The following is a 22,747-nucleotide window of genomic DNA, read 5'->3' as shown; positions in this document are numbered from 1 at the left end:
CTTAGCCACCATTTTTACATCATTTCAAGTGTTGGCCTAGCCCCAAGCAGACCATTCTAGGATCTCAGGTGAAGGTTCTGAGGTTTTGGTTTAGGGGAGGGAATGTTCTTAGAGGTCTGGAGGGGGCTGAGAAGAGTTCATGGAGAGAATGGGATTGAAGGAGGGGCAGAACTGAAATATCCACTTTTTCATTCAACAGATGAAATGAGTGTTAACTGTGAGCCAGCATAGTGGATGCAGATGCAAAGAAAACACAAGGGGTCTTGGGTCTTGTGGGACTGTCATTCTAGCTGGACAGACAGCCCTTTTGGCTCTAGCCATATAGGCCATCCTCTCCTCCTCAAATAGTTTGTCAGTCTAACTTCAGGGCCTGTGCCCTTGTTTCTTGGCTGCCTGGAGCACATTTTCCTTCATATTCATACAGCTGGCTCCTTCTCAGTTCAGAATTCATCCCCTGAACAAGACTTCCCTGGCCATCCTGGCTAAAGGTGCCTCTCACAGCCCTTTGCAGCCACACTGCCATTTCATCTTTGTAGTGCATAGCATCTTCTGACGTTGTCGTCTTTATTTGCTTTCTGTTTATGGCCTGTCTCCCATATGATAGGGACCTTGTCGGTCCTGTTCTCCATGGTGCTCTGGCATCCAGGACAGTGCTTGGCACAGAGTAAACACCTGTCACAGATGCGATGAACCAAATGAACTAATTATAGACTTAATGATAGATTGCTGTGAACTAGTGAAGCCTGTGGTGTAGGGTGACAGCAGGGTGGTTTGAGAGGGTGAAGCTAGGGGACTAACCTGGTTTGGAAATTGTGTCTTGGAGGAAATGCCGTTTGAATAGAGAGAGCTCTGAATGACTAGGCAAAGGGAGTGGAGGGAAAATGGAGCTAGGCCTGCTTCTGGCAAGGCCCCAATGTGGGAAGGGGCTGGAAACAGAATATAAGAACAAAGGTGCAAAAGGTAGGGCCTGCTGAGCTGGCTGAGAATTTTCATCTCAGCTATCTTGATAGAGAGAGCTGTGGGAGCACTATTGCTCACACCGTTGCTCTGGCTGTAAGAACTGTCCTCCATGACCTCGCTGATGCATCCTCTTCCTTTGCACCCTGGAATCCTGGTTGTTCCTTAGTCACAGCAGGCACTCTCCCCACAAAGAGCCTGGGCACTGGCTATGCCTCTGCCTGCCACTCTCTTCTTCCAGAAATCCTTTTGGCTCACATCTCACCTTTTCAAAGAAGCCTCCCCTTATTACCCCTGAATCCTGCAACCTGAATCCTGCAAACTTCTTCCTACCCCCTGCCCCCTGACGTCCCTTGCCTGCTTCTGTTTTTCTTTCCATGGCATGTATCACTGTCTACCATCTGAAGTAATGTTATGGCCTGTTACTTTTATTGTTTATCATCTGTTTCTCTACTGCTGGAATATAAGCACCTTGGGGACAGGCACCATTCTGTTCCCTAGGGTGTGCTGAGGGCCTAGAAGGGTGCCTGACACCCAGTAGCAATTGATCTTTGCTGCTGTTAGCTGCTATGCAGGAAATGGACTGCAGAGGGGCAGGAGCAGATGAGGGGGACCAGTTAGGAGGTCATGGCCATAGCTTAGGGGAGAGGTCATGCTAGGCAGGCACTGGAGCAGAGGGAATGCATGATTCCTGGAGCTGTGGAGAGGAAATAAAACAGGATTTGGGGATGGGTCAGGTCAGAGGGGTGAGGCAGTCAGAGAGGTCAAAGTGACCCCCGGGTTCTTGAATGGCAATTTATGTATAATTGTTTATTATGATCAGGTGGTTGGCAGGGACCAGGGGAAAGAAGCAGGGTTAGGGGAAGGAGGGGAGAAGGGGTGTCTGGAGGGGAGACCATGCACACACAACAGTGGGGAAAGGCTGTGCCTATTTAGGGGATAGTGAAAAATCCAGTTTGGCTGGAGTGGAAGGAAGTTCCTGCATAGGACAGAAGTTAGGAGAAAAGTAAGGATGGGGGTCTGGCCATTCACTAATGCTGCCTACTTTTTGCTCTCACTCTGGAGTCCTGGGCCAAGGACAGTGCTACTGTGAAACCTCAGCCCAAGCATGGCACCTCTGCCTGGGGCATCACTCTCAACAATTTGCCTCTATTATGGAGCAGAATGTTCACTTCAATTCACATGATTTTAACCTGTGCTGTCCCTAAAACAACCTGACTGCCCTCCCTTCATAGCCAACCTCCACCAAGAGCATCCCTGCTCTCCTGCAGCCAGGTCTCCTGACCAGAGCGCACATGCAATGATAAGCCTTATTCTTCCCCAGTGTGTTTATGTATTTTTTAATTTATTGTATTTTTTATTTTGCTAACATTTTATTGAAGTGCAGCACACAGAAAAGTGTGTAAATCCTCAATGTACAGCTTGATGAATTTTTACAAGCTGAGCATACCCATGCAGCCAGCATCCAGATCAAGATGCAGAGTATTTCCAGTCCCCCAGAATTCCCTGGTGTGCCCCCTCCCAAGGAGTATTCCCCACCCTGTTGTCCCCCTTCCTCCAAAGCAGCCCCTATGCTGATTTGTGACACCTCACATTGGCTTTGCCCACTTTAGAACTCAATTTAAATGGAATATTCTTGTGGATTTTTTTTTCACTTACTAGATCACCAGTTTATTATAAAAGGATATAACTCAGAATAGCCAGATGGAAGAGGTGCTTAGGGCAAGGAATAGGTAAAGAGTGAGGAGAGCTTCCATGTCCTCCCCAGGACTACCATTCTGCCCAACTCTCCATGTGTTCGCCAGCCTGTAAGCTCCTCTTGTGCATGTTTTTGAGGCATCCTTCCTTTGTGTAATTTCATTTGTGGGGTATGTCCATGTTGTTGCATGTGCTTGCATTTAAAAACTCATCTTCCCAGCAGCCTCCCAATTGAGGCAAATGATGAGGGCTAAGCCTCTAGAGCCCCTCTGACCAGAGGAATCTTTAAGAAGAACTTGGAGAAGCCCTATTAGAAGACAGTAGAGGACCAATGGAGCCTCTGAGTTATGGGGTGGACAACATGTGTGTTTGAAGCAAATGATATGCTAAGCTTTGTTTTGGGTGCTGCAAGGGATAAACAAGTGAAAGATATGGTTAGAAGATGAGAAGAAGGGGAGATAAGACTGGATCAAGAGAGTTGGGTCAGGTTGTAAGTGTCTTGAACTGCAAGAGGAGGAAAGAAAGTAGCTTACAACTGAAGGAAGGAGAAAAAGAAGGTTTGGAGGGGCATGGCTCCCTGCCTCCAAAAGGCTACCCACCTGCTCTTCTGGAAGACTGGAAGTGTGTGTGTACGTGGGGGTTCTTGCCTTAGGGGATGAGGCAATTCGGGTTCCATTGTCCCAGTGTCTGGGAAGATTTCTCTCTCTCTTTCTCCCCTCTCTGGGTTAGGGCTGCAAAGGAGGGAGGGAGAGAGCCTGTAATTCCCGGGAGTCCATTTCTCTAACAGCAATTCCTAGGGGCCTCATGCCAGATGGGCAGTGCTGGCTTCTGCCTGTGTGATGGCAAGAGTGAGAGGGAGGGAGAAGGGGGCCTCAGAGATTGGCAGAAACATTTAAGAATTTCAGAATCCAAAGTCTAGAGAGGGTGAGTGACTTGCCCAAGGTCACACACTGAAGGAACCAACATTAGAATCCAGATCACTTGTCCCCTCTAGAGTTCTTTTCATTACTGTGTACCAACCCCTCACTTTACAAAGAGCCCAGTGTTGCCACAAAAAGAACTGAATTACCTCATTTTTTTGAGAGGCATTATGAATTCAGTTCTATTATGTGGACTGGGGCAACGATGTTGTGAACAGGCATGACATTATAATTCATGTCCCACTTCTTCCATTTCTCTTTGCTGAATTTTGTGTATCATTGGAAGCAGCCTTAAATCATTATTGGAACAAAGTAGGAAGAAAAATAATAATATATCATTACAAACGAGAAATAGACTGTGTGATCCTATTAATTGCCTTCCATGCAATCCTTATTTTTGGTATTTTCTGAATAATTAAAAGACTAGGCCTCCATTGATGGAGGTGGTAGGTTAGCATGGAACCCTAAACAGTCACATTATCTACTACAGTAATGGCCTGGTACCACCTGTTGCCTCCGATGCTTTCTGAGTAACACCAAGGACTGAGCTCCAGTCTGAGTATTTACTCTCTTCTGAGGAGAAACTCTGGCAAAGGCTGTAAAATAAACCCCAGAGCGAGGAAGAAGCTGAAGAGAGGAAATACTTGGCTGTGCATTAATCATAGTCGTCAGGCCTAGAGCAGAGGACAGAGGCTGGTTCAAGGAAAGACAGAGCCTAAATTATCTTGGAGATTGATCTTCCCTCCTCTGTACTTTCTGTGCCAGCAAGCAGGTCAGAAAGGTCCCAGCACAGCCAGTGGCATTGAACGGGTGAGGGCATCCACCGACTGACCAGTATGCTTTGTCAAAGAGGGCAGGGCAGGGATGTCCACAGTCTGTCATGGCGATCATACCAGAGCTTCTATTTGCCCAGAACAGGCCACATCTTGGAAAGCTACCTAAGATAAGAGGCATCTCAGAACAACCTGAGATCTGCGGGACAAATTCAATGCTGTCATGTCTTCAGGAGACATAGCTTGCATTCCAGGGTGCAGTGAAAGCCATTTTCTCCAGAGCTGAATAAAGCACCTAATTAGGATTAGCCCGTGGAATTGGCAGTTATGAAGCTGACCACAGGAGCCTGGAAAGTCTGAAAGACTATATGGATAAAAGTTTGGGGTCTAGGAATTGGTCAATGACTATCTAGACAAGAAAGCAAGTTAATTATCCTCCAAGCCTCAGCTTCCTTATCTATGAAATGAGGATAATAAGAATACCTTTATTATAGGGTCATTTTCTATATGAAATGAAATTATTAAGGCATATAAAGTGTTTAGAGCCATGCCTGGTGGATAGTAAGCCCTTATTAATCCTAGCCAAGAGCTGAAAAAAGCTAGCGACCCTTCTCTCCCCACATCTCTAGAGCTGTTCAATTTCAGAAGGGCTGTGTGGTAAGTTGGTGAGTTCTTCCTATATCATCTCTCCCCTGCTCTAGCTCTTCCCATGGTAAGAGCAGAGTAATCTTTATCGAAGCTCAAAGCAGAGGAAAATGTTGCTGGCAAGTGTAAAAGAAAGGATAAGTGGTTTATAAACTTGCCAAAGGCTGAGATATAATTTACTGTTGGTGGAGGTACAGAACTTTCCAAACAGAGCTTGAGAATCAACTTGTTTTGGGGAAGAAGTCCTTCCCTTGAACTTGGCCCCACACTCTTTCAAAGCTTACCTGGGAGGAAGTCAACTCTTCATTCCGATGATAAATTCTTAGGTTCCTATGGTGAACACAACAGATCAGCTGAGACCTACTGATCTCAAAAAGAAACAAACTCCTTTTGTGTTATTTACTGCAGTTGGCCAGTTGCCAGGATGACCCTGAGGGACATGATCGGAGAAGCTCTATAGGATCTGATCTCAGAAATCAGAAATATTTTAAGGTTTAGGGGAACAGTGCATGTGTGTGGGAGGCAAACAATATACTTGATTGGAAAGAGCCCAGGTTTAGAGTCAGAATCGGTATAGCCAAACTCTGCTAGATTACATATGCATTTTGGGAGGGTAATTGTAAGAGCTTCAGTTTCCTCAACTATAAAATGTGAACTGTAATAACTTATAGGGCAGTTTGGGGGCTCATGAGATAACTTGAAAATGAACCTAGTAAAGTACCTGAAAAGAGTGAAGACTCTTAATAAACAGTAGCTATTATTATCATGTAGGGATTGGATTATTCATCATTAAAAAAGACTTACTCTAAAAAAAAAGATTTACTCTGCTATTAAATGCTTTGTAGTGACAGTTACTATTAGAAGTCAGATGTCATGGAGTTGAGAGAGCTCCAACTGCCCAAGGTCAACTGTGGCCAGAACCCACTCTTCTGGTTTCTGAGGGTCTTAAAAAGAAAGACAGTTTTACTCTTTTGCCACCAAGTAAGGACAAAATGGTTGGCAATAGGCAAATACTCCTGGTTTTGGCTCTATCTTGCTGTTGGCTAAAATGTCTCTTGTCTCATCTCTTGTGGATGATATTCTGTAGTACTTAGCAAGGATAGGATGTCCAAGGTCTTCCCCCAACATGCACACCCAAGAACCTTGGCTCCTCTGACAAAGCCCTGTATACACGTACCCCACACTCTCATGTGTCTCCCTTGGATCCCCCCAGATTAGAATGGTACCCATGGCTTCATGCTTTCCTTTCCTGATTTCTTCTACTTCAGTCCTCAATGGAACTACAGTCACTCCCTGCAAACCTAGGCACTCCTCTTTTCCTTTAGCACACACCCACAATTGTCTTGCTCTCTTGAATTTTGTTTCTTCTCTGTCCATGGCATATAACAGGGATCCCCAAATCTTGGGCCATGGACCGGTACCAGTCTGTGGACCAGTACCGATCTGTGGCCTGTTAGGAACTGGGCCGCATAGTGAGCAAGCAAAGCCTCATCTGTATCTGCAGCCACTTCCCAGCACTAGCATCACCACCTCAGTTTCACCACAGATCATCCATCAGGCATTAGGTTCTCATAGGAGCACCAGTCCTTGGTGCCAAAAAGGTTGGGGACCACTGGTGTAGACTATCGTTTCAATTAGCTAAAATGTATTATTTAGTCATTCGTTTACTGTTTATCAGTATTTTTTTTCAGCATCTATATGTGCCAGGTACTGTTTTAAACATGGAATACAGCCATGAATGTTATGTTTATACATGCTCATTTTTGGACATTGATACAAACTTTGTTCACAGCTATGACATGCCCTGTCCTTACAGAGTGTACAGTCTTGTTGGGGAGATAACAGCAGAGGGAGGGACACTCAGAGCCTATTAAGGAGCTGACAACAGGCCTGTGTGCTGGCCCTGAGAGGGTGAGGTAGACAGTGGCAAGCCAGGATGTGACAAGGATGGTAAGCCTTGTTAAGGAGTTTAGGTTTTGTTCCAAGTGCAGTGGGAATTAGTGGAGTAGTGACATGTGACATATTTTCAAAAGACCTTTCTAGCTACCATGTGAAGGATGGGTTGGAGGGGGTGAGCATGGCAGCATAAGAAACCAGCTGGAATAAAAATCCTATGCTAACCAAGGCAAGAGAAGATGGTGGCCTGGCCTCAGGGGGATGTGGGAGAATGGTAAGGAGTAGGTTTATTGCACAGAACATTTGTAAGTAGAATCAGTTAGCCTCTCTAGTGGAATGGAGGAACATGAGGTGCCAAGTGAAGGAGATAAGTCAAGAATGATACCACCACCACCCTCCCCCAGGATTTTGCTTTAAACACTTGAGTGACTGACACATTTTCTCTGACAGGGAAAGGAGTTGGGACAAAGGGCAGATTTCAAAAGAAGAGCTCGTCCCTTTTCAAGGGACAGTTTGTCCTGTTTACCACTGTTTCCCTAGGGCCTGGCATTTAGTAAGTACTCCCAAATATTTGTAGATGAATTCTTTTAGGAATTCAGTTTTAGGAATGCTCTGGGGGCAGTGAAGCAGGGTGGCTAAGAACATGGATTCTGGAGCTTGGACTGCCTGGGTTTGAATCCTAGCTCCACCATTTTTGAGTGAGATGTCAGGTCTGCAGTTTGATATGGGGATCTGGAACTGGAAAACAATTGAGTCATCAACAAGTAGGTGGTATTTAAAGCCACGGGCCTGGATGAGGTTGTGGGGTGGGGGGAGGATCCAGTCCCAAGGCAACTAATAGATCATAGAGAAGAGCCTAGAAAAAGGCTCAGATAGGATGATGACCATGTGTGTGCAGCATCTGGGAAGCCAAGAGCACTTGGGGGGAGTGGGGGTTGTAGTCAGGGTTATTAAGTGCTTCCAAGACCAAAGGACAGACTGAAAAAACACCCCTCACTCCTGGCAACAAGAAGTGACTGGCGATCTTGAGCACTTTGTGCAGAATGGCTAGGGAGAATGGAGGCGTGGGTTGAAGAGTGTAATAAATGGTGTATCTATATAGTGGAATTCCACAAGCCTTGGCATAGACAAGGCCCATCTCCATGTGCTGATAGAAAATTATCTGTAAGTAGCAATATGTTTCATAGTGAGGTACAGAACAGCTTGTGCAGTGTGTTCCCATTTCTGAAAGTAAAAGGGCGGACATGCATATGTACAAAGAAAGTGGTGGTGGTAGTGGGGGGTGATCTCCCGCAGTGTTGAAAATGTTTAGTGCACATACAAATAAATATATGTCTACATTACCCTCTACTTTGTTTTTACACAAACTGTAACATACCCAAATTGTAACATATTATACATGCCTGCAGAGGTTCACTCTGTACCTATGTCTTTCCTTAACAATAGAGCTTTGGGGTCATTCCAGATCAGTTCATGGAGCAGATCTTTATTTTTTAAATAGCTACGGAATATTCCATCGTGTGCATGTATCATCAATGGCATTGCTGGACATTTAGGTTGTTCCTAATTTTATGCTGTAACAAACAAATTACAATTATCCCAACATCTTAGAATAACTTCAAAACTAGCCGAGTTTTAAGTGCACAGAAGTAAGAAATGGAGGTAAGAAATGGAGATGCCATGTAGATGTATATACCTCTTTCAAGAAGTACAGCTGTGCAAGGGAGCAGACAAATAAGGAGCCAAGGAAGGTGACATGGGGTCAAGGAAGGACATTCTAAAGATGGGGAATGCTCCAAAGGAATGAATACACAGGGCAATTCAATAATTCAGCCAAGAAGAGCCTCTACATGCTATTTTAGCAGGTGTAGGAGAAAGACAAAATGGTTTGAGGCTCTGTGCTGGGTTCTGTGGGAACATCACGATGGATGGATAAACACAGGGTTTCAGAAAGGTTCCACTCCAGCAAGGAAGCTAGGATGTTTCACAATCCAGTGGCAATATTGTTAGAAAGTGGTTGATTCTGTTACTGAGGTAGAGATCTACAAACTTCCCACTGGAGTGTCTGCTGATGAAGTCCGCTTACATTTCTAGTGGTTCCCTGGGTTCCTGATAGAACATTAGCTGGGAGAGAGGAGGAGGACATTTTGCCTGAAATTTGTAAATTTTCCCAAAGAAATTAAATGACATGAGTGCCCTGGAAGGATTAAAAAAATGAGAAATAAATAAAAATCTCAAGAAGAATTTATATTCCTGATGGCTTTGCTGATGGTCTTGTAAATTGTATATTTAATCAAAGGCACTCGAATGTCTTTTTTTTTAACTATTGAAGAGCCATTTAAATGTCAACATAAGTGATTCCCTTCCAAATAGTGCTGTTTATACATTACTTCCCCTAATAGACCATAATGATTCATAAGAAGGCATTTCGTGCCTCTAAATTGTAGGCCTATTGAAATATAAATTAAGATGATAAATAATTTGACCTTACCTGAGAGTACTGAGTATTTACATGTGTCAAATACAAAATTGCCCTGAATATCAGGGTCCCTAAAAAGGCAGCCTTCCTCCCCTAGCTGAATTCAATAAATAAAACGGTTTAGAAATTTCATTCAGAGTGTGGAGTACAGAGGGGCATACACAAAAGAAGCAGCCCGGGGACTGCGATCCCCGCCCTCCTGACTTCTCATTAGGCTGGGGGTGGGGGATGCTGACCCCCTCCGGGGCAGTGACTGTCGGGTGTGGGCAGACCTCGGGCGCCCCCGGAGTTCTCTTCCCCTACCCCTCCCGCAACGCGGCTGGAGTTTCTAAACATGGAGTTTCCACGGGAACTTTGCCAGGCCGAGTTCGCAGCCCTCCCGGCTCCCCGCCGTGAGACTCACCAAGTCGCCCGCGCCGCGCCGCCTCCGCGCCTACCCGCTCCCTCCCCCCAGGAGTCGCTGACCTGGCGGCCTCCAGCAGCTCTGCAAAGCCGCTCTGCGGAGTCCTTCACCCAAGAGGGCAAAGAGCCTCTTGCGCTTAGCGTACCCGTCCGACCCTGCTCGGGTCCCTGGGGGTGGCAGCTGGGCGCCCTCAGCAGGGCCTCAGACAAGCCTACCCGCCGGGCCTGTTTATTTGCGCCCGCGCTCAAGGGCCGGGGTTCGGCGAGCTTTCCACTCCCCGGACGGGAGCCTAGACGCGGGGGTCGCCGAGGCAGCGGCGGGCCCAGGCTGAGTGCGTTGGTTGCTGGCGCAGGGTTTTTTGTTTTGTTTTGAAGCCGGGCGTGGGGGAGGGGCAGCACCTTGTCAATGAGAAATTTCCTGTTCGCGAGACTCTGCTTGCAGAGTTTCTGTCCTGCCCTTGAACTGACAACTGAATCTCGGCAGCGCGGGTCTGGGAGAGTCCAGTCGGGTGTGCCGGGCACTCATGGGGGTGAAAGCGGGGGCATCTGCGCCGCGGCACCCAGGTCCCGGGGGCCCGATTAAGTGGGGCCGATGCCTGCCCTCCCGGTTCCCGGGCACACCCGTGAGCGCCAAGCCGAACGGTGACTAATCTGCGGCTCCGGGCCTCTTGGCGCTCAGCCCGGGCTCGCCTCCCGCCTCTCATCCCTCACCCTCCCCGCTGTCCTCCCAGCCCCGCAGCGCCGAGCTCCGCGAAGAGAATTGCACGGGCCAGCGCTGCTGCCGCCACCACTGCGTTCCCGGGAGTGTGGGAAGCGGGTCGAGGCGGGCGGTTCAGAGACGTCCCTCCAGTCGGCCTTCTTCGACCCAGGCCCGAGTGTGCGTGTGTGTTTCCTTCCCCATAAGCACTTTGATCAGCACTTCCTCTGCGCCACGGAGGAGCCAGGGCGAACTGGAGCTTTTAACTCCTTGCATGCCGCCCTATGGTGGGCTCCGTGGGGAGGGCGGCGCAAGGAGACTGGTCGACACCCGGGCGATCAATTTGGTTTGGCAAGCTGGAGTCTGATGGAGCCCGACTGGACCCAAGGAGCTTGCCCAAGCGCGGCAGGCTCTCCCGGGGAGAGCAGGCCGCGAGGCCAGGGGCGGCTCGTTAATGTTCAAGCCTGCCCCGGGGCCGCGCTGTAACTCGACCTGCCAGGCGAGGCGAGGCGAGGTGCAGGCTTGAAAGGCCTGTCAGGCGGAATCTTCTGGAGGAGATCGGGAGGCCCTGGGGAACCAGCCTTCACGCACCCTGTCCGCTGGCGCGTGTACCGCTCCCAACCTGGGGATGGTGCCTGCAGCCCACCCCACGGCCTCGCCTCTGGCTGCCGCTCCCTCCCCTGGCCAGGTCTCGCTGGGGAGTTAATGATTGATTTACTGGCTCCGCACGGCCGGCGCCCTCCCAGCTATTTGTCCAAGCTGAGGAGTTGCTGGCGAGCGGCAAAAAGGCCGGGAGAGCAGGGGTTGCCCAGGAAGGGAAACCAGACTACCCAAGAGAAGGAGCGGTCCTTCTGAGCCCCCACTGAGCGGCTGTAGCCGTGTCTGGGACGAACCCACTGGAGGCCCGGGCCGGGCGAAGAGAGCATTGGGAAGCGCCACACGTAAACGGGTTGGCAGCTGGTGATTAGGCCGCTCTGTTTTATGAGTCATAATGGGCCGTCCGCCTGGCCCTCAACCTGCTCACTGTGGACCCGGCGCGCCAGGGTCCAGGCAGTGGACCGTTCCGCGCTGCGCAGAGGGGGTTGCTCTTGGCGGCCCGGACCGCCGAAGGCGTTGCGCAGGATTTCCTCTCATTTCTCGCAGAAGGCAACACAAACACCCTAAATCAAACCGCTCCGACAACCGAGGGCTCCACACAGACACATCAATAAGGATTTCGCCTCCCGCGTTCGAACGCACTGAAACACTTGTCCTATTTTTATGCAAATGACACCACACAAATAGATCTCGCAGGCCCCAGAGCGGGGCGAGAGGAGGAGGGGCGCCGCCACCCCAGCCTGGGGACTATGAAGGGGGAGCGAATCCCAAGCCCGCACCCCAGGGCCCGCGTTGGGTTGGTTGCAGCGGGTCTGGTACTGGCCAGGCGGCCCGCCCTGCGCGCTGTGGCTCCCTGCCAGCTCCGCCAAGTCGGCCGCGTCCCCAGGCTGCCTGCAGAGGCGGATTAGGGAAGGAGCGAAGCGAGCCTGTGACTAATCGCTGGGCCTCGGACCGGAGCACCAAGGCCATGTGCGACTGACAGGATCGACACTAGCAGAGGACACGGCGACGCCTCGCTTAATTGCAAGCTTAAAAAATTGCCGCCTGAGCAGCTCCGGTGCTGAGAGCCACCGCGTGTGCGCTGGGCTGGGAATGCGTCAGGGGAGGCCTGCGGTCCCGCTCCTGGGAGGGAGGTTTGGCGTCTCCTGGATCGAGGGACCTGGCCCTCCTGTTCTACACTCTGCACGAGTGTGGCTGAGCCGGCCAGTAAGACTATGGTCCAGCTACCAGGCCCAGGATTCTGACCCTTTTTCCATGGAGCCCATGGTTGCCCTTTCTTTCCCTAGATCTTATAAAGGAGGATGTACAGTTGGGGGTGAGATTCCAAATAACTGAATATAAAAACCGCACACATGAACCACTTTCTTCTGTTCCCTCGCTTCTCCATTTGCCGATACAAAGACCCGAATGACCAAGAGGCAAGTAAGGGCCGCCAGGAGCCAGGTCACCGAGTGCCCAAAACTCGGGGCTCACAGGCACGTACCCCAGGCTCTTAACCGCTGGTCACTGTCACTCTGGCCCAGACCTCCTTCTTGGAGCGCTGAGGCCTCTCAGGGGAGAAGGGGGAAGCGTCCACAGGCCGCCTGGCTTGTGTGTGTGAAGGGAGGGTGGAGGGTGGAAGGCGGGGTGGCGGAGAACCCAGCAAGAGAAGTTTCCACCACGCTCTGGTCGGCTGCTGCCAAAATCCCCGGGCCCCTCCCCACCCGCACCGCCTTCCGTTGCCACCACAAGTTTGGTTTAACGAGATCCTGGGACAAAAGCAAACGTTTTCTATAGACCCCGAAAACAAAGAGGAAAGACGCGCAGGGCCGCCGAGGAGCTGCTGCTAGCGTAATGGTGCCGGGCCGACAGCAGAGCATTAGAACTGCAAAAGCCGCGCAGGCGGGAGGAAGTGCGAGGCGGGAGGCGGGAGCGCGGGGAGAGCGGGCGGGGGAGGGGCGCTGCGCCATGTTTCCGTGTCACCCGCGGAGTCGCCGGCGCTGGGCTCGGCCGCCGGCTCCCGCCTGCCTCCGTAACAGCAGAAAGCGTGCGATTAGCAGCCAGACAGGCGGGGACTCCGGGCCCGTGGGGCCGCCGCACACGCCGCCCGCGGCTCGGGCCCTCTCCCCCCCGCCCCCGCCCGCCGGGTAATCATCCTCCTCGCTGCAGCGCTGTGTGCACTCTCATTAGAGCAGGGAGGCTTTTCTCTGCGCACTCGCTCGGCTCCCGCTGGCAAAACAACGCCTTCCCAGGCCGGGCCCGGGGCCAGGACTGCTGGGGAGGGCGGGACGGGGGAGGGGGGTGGTGAGGCAGGGCGAGGAGCGCAGGTCATCTCAGCCTCTGTATCTCCTCGGAACACGAAGGAAATGGGGAGGATCCACACGTGGGGTGGCAAAGTACGAACCCGGTACCAGATCCTTCGTGTGGAGGGAGGAAAATTGCTGGTGTGGCTATGACCTACTCTCGTCTCCTGACCGAGGCCAGAGTGGGGACCGAGGGGAGATGAGTGTCTGGTTTGGAGAGAGGGGAGGACACCGAAAAGGCTCCCCAAACAGGTTTTGCCTCATCTGTCTTGCGAACGACCTCTTAAGGCTAGAAGCTTCATCCCAGGGGAGGCGGCCTTTCTACCCTCAAGAGACTTGAGTCCCCAGGATTTGGGCTTGATCGCACAGAAGGGGTGAGAGATGGGGGTGGCCGAGGCTCGGCTGCGCCTGGCCCAGAGCTTCGGAGCCCCATTTTCTCCTCTGCGATCTCTGCACACAACAGCAGGCAGCCTTTCCCGGCACCACGCGCCCAGCTGCAGGGCCCGGGAGCAGGTGTTCCTGCCCAGTCGGCCGGAGTGACGGCTCTGCGCCCTCGCGTCCCAGCTGCGGGGTTGGGGAGTGGAAAGGGGGCACTTAAGGCAGTATAGAGGAAGGCCTCACTGGAACTCGGGAAGGGTCCTAAGGGCTTAAATGGGGATGCCCCCAGGTCGAGTGAGGCCCCTGGGGCCAGGAGTAATTGGGGATGACGCGCAGCCGGCCCCTGTCTGAAACAGCCCTGGGGGCCAGCGAACTCCGCACAGGGCGGCGCAAGGGCTTCCGGTGCCGGTGGCGGCGGCGGGTCGGCTGGGAAGTTCCCGGGGCGGCCGCGAGGAGCACCCTCCCCTCGCTGCCGCCGCCTCGCAGCTTTCGGAGCGGCGCCCTAGGAGCCTTTCCGAGTCTGGCAGCGCTGTTCTAGACTAGCGCAGGGCAGGGGGCTGCGGTCCTGGCCCAGCCCCTGGCGGGGAGGGGTAGGCAGGGGCCGGAGACCCCGCAGAAGCTGCGGCGCGCCTCTCTGCCCCCTCCTCTCGCCGCTGCTGATATGGCGGGCACGTGAAGCGCAGCTTGGCGCCTCGGCGCCAGTCAGGGAGCGGCCTTCCCCGCCGGCTCAGCTTACCCGTGGGCCCAGGAACGCGGAACCGAGCCCGGCCGGGCCCCGCAGAGCCCGCGCCCCCGCCCCACTCTCAGCTCACTGCGGCCCCGCACCCCCGCCTCGCCTGCGCCCGGCCGTAGGGCCGCGCCAGACGACTCGCCGGAGGGGAACTCAGGCTGACTAATGGGTCGCTTGTGGGCCTTACGTGAGGCCCGGCTGTCAGCGGATGCCCGCTCGCTCGGCGCCTACGCCGCGGTCAGGCTCTTCGGGGAAGGGCAAGAGGAGGGGTTTCCCCGCTCGGCGGTTTTGGCTCCCCGGGGACAATCCGGCGGCCGCGGCTGGCCCCGGGCTTTAGGTCGTGCAACCCGACCCAGAGGGGGTAGAATTGGTGTGCGCCCGGCTCCAAGGTGCGAACCCGGGATGGAAGGTTAGGAAGTGGGCGCTTCGGAGCTCTGAGCCGGAGGTGCGCGCAGAGGCTCATCAATTCAACCTGGGTCGCCCGCCTTGATGTTACCGATCTGGGGCCAGCCGCTGGGCTGGGGGGAATTTACAGGCCGCCTTGCGGGCCTAGAGTTCCATACCGAAACCTCCTTCAATACAAACGACCAGAAACCCCTTCGTGAGATTTTTGTGTGGAAAGAATGATTTTTATAAAACTCCCCGAGAGTCCAGTTTGGCCGAGAGTTAGCAGGTTCTGGAACGTGTGATGCCTTCTCCTCTTCCAGGGACCTGTAAAAATCAGTAGTTTCTTATTATTTTGCATTAACAACCACTTCGTGTTGACATAGTTAGACACGACTCTTCCAAATATAACTACCTGTTTAGTTTCAACACATGAGCGATATGGTGAAACACAAACATCGATCAGTAACTACAAGCAGTTACTGCGAGTTTGGGGCTGTATGCAGGATAAATGCTCATCATGCATCCCTGGTTTTACTCATCCTAATTACACTAGTAATCCTTCCCACCACGAGAAAGCCTGAAACCCGGGAGTCGAGGTGCAACTTTTCCTGGAAAGCCCCGCGGATTGAGGGAGGGAGGCAGTTGCTGGAGTAGAGGAGATGGGTTTTAAATGTCACTTCCAAATGAAAATACTTCCCTTCTGCTTTTTTTAAATTTCTCCTTCCTTCCTTCCTTCCTTCCTTCCTTCCTTCCTTCCTTCCTTCCTTCCTTCCTTCCTTCCTCTCTCCTCTCTCCTCTCTCCTCTCTCCTCTCTCTCTCTCTCTCTCTCTCTCTCTCTCTCTCTCTGATGCAGTTTTCGAAAGGAGCATTTGGGCGAGATAAGAAGTGACCGATCAAAATCGTTGAGGGGAGGTTGTAAGCAGCCGCTTTGCCCCAGCTTAATGTTATCTTATCTTTCACACTTGCATGGCGGAGAAAAAATTGGCTTATCTTCATCCCCACCCCCTTCTCGCCTTAATTGCTAAAAAACACTGGCGTGTTAAACCGGGAGGAAGGTCTCCGAATCGTCAGTGGAAAAGGAAAATTCAAAAATGTGGGCGCCTGGGGGAAGCAAGGATGGCAAGATTTATTTTTTCCTTTCCCCCAGGCTTTTTCTAGCTCAACGTAGAGGGGCCAGTCTGGGGTGGAAGGCTCAATGGCCTTGGGTCCTGTGGCTTCCCTAGGCCTCGCTTTCTCGCTAGGTTTCCCAACCTCTCCTTCCCTTCATCTCGCGAAAGCTGGCAGTGAGTCTCCTGTTGAGGCCTCTCACTCTGCCTCCCCCCCCCCATACACACACACATCCCCTTTTGGGGAGAGGGATGTAAGGCTGGGACGCATGGCCTGCTGGAAATCATTAAAATATATGCAAGTGTCTGCGAACACACTTTTAAATCATGGCGTTTCCCCTCCACGCTGGTATATTTAAACTCCAGAGCGAGCTGGATCTCCTCCCTCTTAGTCGTTTGTCTGTGTCACCGACAGGCCGCTAATGGCCGGGCTTCCAGGCGCTGTGCATTATGCATTAGCCTCCTCCCTCCGCCGCACACAGAAGGTTCTGTCAGGCCTCGCAACACAACCCCTCCCTCCACCCCCGCCCCGCCCTCCACCCCCGCCCCCCCTCCGCCATCGCACTCGCTGCGGCTGGGGGCTGCACGGCCGCTAACGCACTGGAGACGCAGGGATGAGGGGCTGGGGGGCGGGGTCGAAGGCAGAGCAGAGTGGGCCTGGAGGGGGAATGGGAGCGGATAAAAGTGCCGTGGATTAGGCCTTTTGAACTCTCCAGCCCTGAGCCAGCCCCCAGCTTTGCTCCTGGCTGCGACCTTCCCAAGGCAACCACCCACTCCCCTCTGCTTCCGACTTGGTGGGGGCCTCAGAAATATTTAGAGGCAAATCAGAGCAGCATTTCCAGCTGCTGTGCTGTGCTCCTTTCCTTCCCTGAGCGAGGGGCTGGCAGGGCCTTTCAGATGCCTCCAGTTCCCGGGGTGGTGTGTCTCTGCAGGGGTCCTGCGGAAGTGGAGGAACCTGGACCCAAAATGGCTGGGGCAGAAGGCCGGTGTGCTGGGTCCGTTGGTGGTTCTACGCCCCTCTCCTCGTGGTTCCGGCTCACTGTCCCCAGCCAGGTAAAATATGAGCTGGAGGCGCCTCGCTAAACAAGCAACCAGGGCGGGATGTGTCGGCCAGGTTTATCTGCAGGAGCATCCGGCCCAGCGCGGAGGCTTCGGAGAGCTCCTAAGCTGGGACCAGGTGGAGTGCAAGACGAGACCTCCTGGAAGCCGCCTGCATTTATGCTTATTTGGCTGACACCCATCTACCCAGCTTGCCCCTCAGTGTAAACGGTAATTTACCTACTGGTCTCTGGGTTTGGGGATCTCAGAGCCTGACACTAATGGAGCCCAGATCAGAAATTCTGAGCCAGTTGCTGCTACCATGCTGGCTCTGCATTTTGGACTCTCCTACTGGAATGGCCTAACAACCCTTCAAAGGCTAGGCAGAAAGAACAACCATATTCAACTTGGCCATTCCTAAGTCTAGCAGTCTCCTGCCATGGAAGGCAGCTACCTTTAGATGTTTCCGGATAACTGAAATTCTTGTGATAAGGATGGCCTGTGCTTGGGGTGGGAGACAGTGGCTCTTTTAAGAGCCACTGAGTTATTCCTGAGTTCTCTTACAAAGTGACCACAGAAGACCGTTAGTATGGGTATTTGTGTTTATTAAATAGCTAACACTAATAGCTTGACTCACACTATGTAAAGTAAAAATACATTATCTGTAATCACCCAACTCCCATTTATTCCAATAACCAGTGTCATAGAGGGGAGAACAGCCTCTGAAGAGCACCATTGGAGGCCTACAGAGCTTTGTTATTTAGATCTTACACATATGTTACAAATGACCCATACGCACAATACTGGAATCCCAAGATTCCCCAAACACCAGCTTAGATCCTCACCACGGGATTCATGGCTTTTTCCCAAGGCCTGGGCTCTGGTTGAACGTGTGGAAGGACGCCCTGGCAGGCCTTGCACAGTCAGCCTGGTCTGAAAAGGGCGGCCAAGCTCCAGGCTTGCTCCCGGAAGCACCGACCTGCCTGCCCAGTTGCAGAGCCTGAGAAGAATCCGTAGCTGCGGAATGCCTGAGAGCCTGAGGTTGAGCCATACGGTTAACAGGGAGACCCTTCCAAGGGGAGGAGAGGTGGGTGAGGAGGGGTGGCCCACCGCAGCTCAATTCCAAGGACCTCTCCTCTCAGTGCCTATTTCTTTATTTCTCCGAAGCCTCTGCGGCCTCCCCTCCCTTGCGCTCACTTGCTGGCTCTCTCCGCCTCCTCTGCTTTCACTGAAATCCTCCCCTTGCTGAGTTCCTGGTATATCGGTCTGACCTCTAGGTCAGCTCCCTAGGGGATCCTGGGAGGGCCGGAAAGGAGGGAGCAGGGGAGGGCCCTGGCTGCTCACACATGCTGCTGCAGGCTCCTGGGTGTCCCTAGCTTCTGGAGCCTCTTCCTGAGTGGGGACCTGAGATGGGATTGCCCTTCCTGAGCTTTCTGCTTCTCCTCCCTGGGTCAATAAGTGTAAACTCCCTACTCCCTCACTCCCCTTCCTTGGAGCACTTCCGGCATAGCTCAAATTTTAATTTCCAGTGAGTAATGGACACCACCCCCCCACCCCCCACCCCCCACCCCCACCCCCGCGCGCGCACACACACACACACACACACACACACACACAGACTCATGCCTCTTAGGACTCCCGTAATAAGATATTTTTTAAATCCCACAGAGTTGGAAACTGTGTCCCTCAGAGATGGAAAAGAAACCCTTTAATCCCACCAGCCCACATGAGGATACCTTGGAGGCAGGACTCCTTAAAAAATGGTGGCGGAGGGAGTTGTGAATGCTGCAAATTGTGTCAAAGGCAAATTTACTGGCCTATTTGTCTCCAGCATCAAATTTCTCCCCTTCACATTTACAGCGACCCCCCCCCCCATTCATTTTACCCTAAGACTTTTAAAGTTAAACAGGCCCCTTTGTCAGCAGCCCCTGGAGGCTACAGGACTCTGAGAGGCAGGAGGCTCCAAGCATTCTCTTGGTTCGGGATTTCCCAAAAGTTCTGGATGGTTACATGCAATTCCTAACTCGGGGAAAAGCCTATGCTGTGGGGGAGAGTTGGGGAGGCTTGGGAAGAGGAGAGAAGGTGGCTGGGCACAGGGCCAGGATCTCTGCCGCTGCCTAACCGAGCCGGAAGAGCCTGGCACGGCTCCCCACTTGCCCAGGCCAGCTCTCCTGAGCGGCCCACAGTGGCACAGTGGCCTCCTCCCCTGGAACTACGTTCAGAGAGTTTCCCCCACAAATAGCCAACTTCAGCCTTCCCGGTTATTTTAGATTTGTTTTGAATAAATGGAGTCGCTTCAAAAAGAAATGTTGCTACAACACACAACCAGAGGCTTTTTCTCCAGCTGTGTCTGTAACTCGCATGCGTTCAGTCTAATAACTTTTAATGTCTGGCCCTAAAATGTCTTTATAAAAAATAGCTTTACAGCATAATAGTCCAGGTGTCTTTCTGCTTGTTACCGGAGATTAAAAAAATGTGTGGGTTAGCTTTCAGAGACATCCACCTCCAGAAAGATGGGAAGAAAATCATGTACATTCCATCATGCAGGCAGGCGTGAGTCCTGAAAGTAGTGGTGGCCCAGTAGGGCTGGGCACTGTTTGTGAGGGACACTTGCCTGCCTGTCTTTTTGCATCCCGGAGCATATAAGCAGCTCCGGAGCATGAAGATTTAATTCTGCCCGAAGTTTCGGGTTTCAAACGGTAGAGATGTTTCACTTCTGCTTTGAAAGGGGCTGTTTTTATAACTATGTGCTGAGAACTAAAACAGAATAAATAAAATCGCACCTAAAACCAGTCCCACAGTCAGTATTAAGTCTAATTTTTAAAAGGTATCTGCTAGCTAGAGCTGATTTTGGCCTTGACCTTGACTTAGTAATCAACTTGAGATGCTTTTGATTATTTTTGGCATGGAGACACTCCAGGATATTTTAAAACTTTCCGTGTGGATTTACAAGCCACCTCCATTTCGGATTGATGTTCTCATCGAGCCTGCACCATCTTGTCCCTTAGAAAGAGACTCTCCACCGCCAGCATAAAGAGTCTACCGAGCAGCCAAGTGGGGTCACCTTTTGCTGGGACGTCCGGGCCCTCGGTCTGGGTGCGGTTAGGCCGGAACACCCTTCCCCCACTCCCACCCCTTCCCGCCAGCTTCACGAACTGGGGCTTCTCGGCTCGCCCCAGAGGCTCTGCGCTCCGGGGAGGCCGGAACCTCGCCTCTCCGCTTCCCCCTCCCGCCTGCCCCCGCCCTCCCCTCGCGCCCAGCGCCGCGCCGGGTGCGCTGGAGAAGCTCAATACGTGTCAATTGAATTAACTGCTGCGGGCGCGGGGTGTACGATCAGCACGACGTTACCGAGTGGAAATTTATGGGGAGAACGGTATAAGCCAAAAGTTGCTCCCTGCCAAGGAAAATAAAACGCGGGAGATAATCTCCTAGAGAGGAGGTGAGGGGCCAGGACAGATCCTCCAGCCATCTGAGGTGCAGACAGTGAAATGCCCGAGAACCGGCAGACATTCTGGCGGATCTCCGCTCCCTTAAGTCCCCACCCCTCCACCTCCGCCTCCTTATGCCCCAAAGGCTGCCTCCTACACCCCCTGCCTCTCCAAACAATTCCTACACAATTGAAACGTCCGGAGAACTCGGGCGCGTAGTTCAGGCAGAACGGCCACCGGTGCCTAGGGCGGTGTTTTCAGGTAGCTCTTGACACCGAAATGGGAAAGGGCTCCTCGGGGAGGTAGGGGCACTCCAGGCAGTGGGTAGGCGCCAGTGTGCACTCGCCAGGCTCTGCTTGGTCTCGAAAGGGACGCGTGGCCGGGAGAGCGCAGCGCTGGTGGCAAGAGGCAGCGGCGGCTGCTGCTGGGATTTGACAGCTTTGGCAGTCCGAAGTGCGAGGCGCTTTATGGTAATTGCGGTCCTCCACTGGCCTTCTGGGTAGCGAGGGGAGTCTCGGCGCGCGGCTGGGAGAGCCGCCCCCGCCGCCCCCCATCCCCTGGGCTCGGGATCTGCGGGCCGCGCTCGCTGCCGCCGCCACCGGAGTCGGTCTGGGGCTCGCCCAGGACGCGCGCCGGGGCCGGGTGTGCGCAGCCAACTCGGCCCGAGTGGGGGAGGAGAGGGCGAGGGGTGCGCCACCCAAGTGGTCTGGGGTTCGGACCCCGAGAAGCGAAACACGCCGGGCCGGGAATCGGTGACGACTGGGGCACCTCGGGTAACCTTTCCTGTGGAATCATCCCTCCGAAAGCCCACTGCCGAGGTACCGCAGCGGAGGGTGAGCGGAGGCTGGGGGAGCTCAAACTTGCGAGAGCTGGAGGCGGCGGCGGGCGGGCGGCTGTCGCCCGAGCGCTGCGCCTGCGGGGGGAGGGGAGGCGGCTGCTGGGAGGGAGGGAGGGAGGGAGGGAGAAAGGGCGGGCGGAGGGAGGGGGAGGAGGAAGAGGAGGGAACCGAAGAGGGGGGACGCGTTGGGATCGCGGTGAGCGGCGGCAGACGGAGCCCGGGCTCCCAGCGGCAAGGTGAGGCAGAGCTACGCTGCTCGCTGAACGCCTGCCGAGCTCCGCGGCTGCGGGGGAGACGCGCCGAAGCCCAGATCACGACCAAGACCAGGAGCGAAGCGGGCGGTGGAGGGGGAGCCCGAGAGCCGCCGGGCGGGGAGCCCAAGCCGCGCTGTCGCCGTGCTGAGACGACTTGGCCAACACACTCACACACACAGACACACACACACACACCCAGCCCGAGCGAGCGCTCGCGGCAATCCGTCAACATGGCGCTGGGGCTCCTGCCCGAGCGCGGGCGGCAGCAGCGGCGGCGCGAGAGCTGCTGAGCCCTGCCGAGCCCGGCTTAGTCGCGGGAGCCCGGAGGATCGCTCAGGGCTGTCGCCACCTGCCCCGAGGCTTTGAGCCCGCCCCGCCCCGCCCCCACCCGGCCCAGAGCCCACCCCTCTGCGGGGCCGACCCCGAGGGCAGCCGACTAGCAGCAGACGGCGAGTGAGGCGAGCGAGCGCGGCGCCGCGAGCGGGCTGCGGGCAGCCGGGGACGGCAAACTTTGCTGCTCGCCGCGCTTCCCCGGCCCGGCTCCATCTCCTCTCACTACCGTCGCCACCCCAATTTCCTCCCACCCCGCACACCTCTCCCCACCCACTCAGCCGCCCCTGGCTCCTCGCCGCCTCAACCCTGCACTGGAGGAAAACTTCAAAGCGCTGGATCGCCGGTTTCCTCCTTACTCTCCGGCCAAGGATTTCAGGTCAGTGCCCGAAACACCTTTCCCTGGCGAGGACCAGCGGGCGGACGCGCCGCGGGCTGTAATCAGCCCCCTCCCTCGGAGCCCCCACCCACCGCGGGCTGCTCCTGCGACTCTTGCGCACCCCACGAAGCTTTCGCCTCGCGCTTCCCTTTGACTCCTGTATTCGCTTTCGTTTTTATTTCTTAGCTCTAAGTTATTAAAAATGCAGCCAAGCTAAGCGGCCCCGCGTGGGCACCTGGGAGGGGTGCAGCGGTGGGGGGGGCTGCCGCCTCTGGCGGGGGGGGGAGCGGGAGGAGAGCTGGGAGTTCAGCTAGTGGAAGTTTGCAGCCTGTGTGCCTGCGTGCTCGGGAGCGCGGTCGCCGCTGAGCGCAGCGAGTCGGGCGCGGGAGGGGGGGGAGCTGGGCTGGGAGCTGGGAAGCTCGGCTCGGCGTTAGCTCGCGAGCAGGAAGGGGAGGGCGGCGGGTTCCCGTCTGCTTTCTTTTTCGACTTGGGAAAGAACTGTAAAAACCCCCAGCCGTCGCCGCCTCGTCTCG

The 22,747-nt window shown here is 53.9% G+C and overlaps 1 protein-coding gene across 8 annotated transcripts in view; it reads left to right on the top strand.

Annotated features, from left to right (window-relative positions):
- BCOR (BCL6 corepressor) overlaps positions 1–22,747 on the top strand; it is a 111,085-nt gene that overhangs the window by 45,139 nt on the left and 43,199 nt on the right. For 3 of the 8 annotated variants that reach the window (XM_016156586.2, XM_016156583.2, XM_016156584.2), the window contains exon 1: positions 21,443–22,214. The exons of 4 other annotated variants lie outside the window; for them this stretch is intronic. The gene's annotated coding sequence lies outside the window, so the exon portion shown is untranslated. Of the gene's footprint in view, positions 1–21,441; positions 22,215–22,747 lie in introns of those variants that run through there. One more of the 8 variants, XM_016156576.2, reaches the window with a different exon arrangement.

This window comes from Rousettus aegyptiacus, unplaced genomic scaffold (assembly GCF_014176215.1).
Source record: "Rousettus aegyptiacus isolate mRouAeg1 unplaced genomic scaffold, mRouAeg1.p scaffold_m13_p_9, whole genome shotgun sequence".
Taxonomy (NCBI): Eukaryota; Metazoa; Chordata; class Mammalia; order Chiroptera; family Pteropodidae; genus Rousettus; species Rousettus aegyptiacus.
This window is presented reverse-complemented; position numbering and strand designations above follow the sequence as displayed.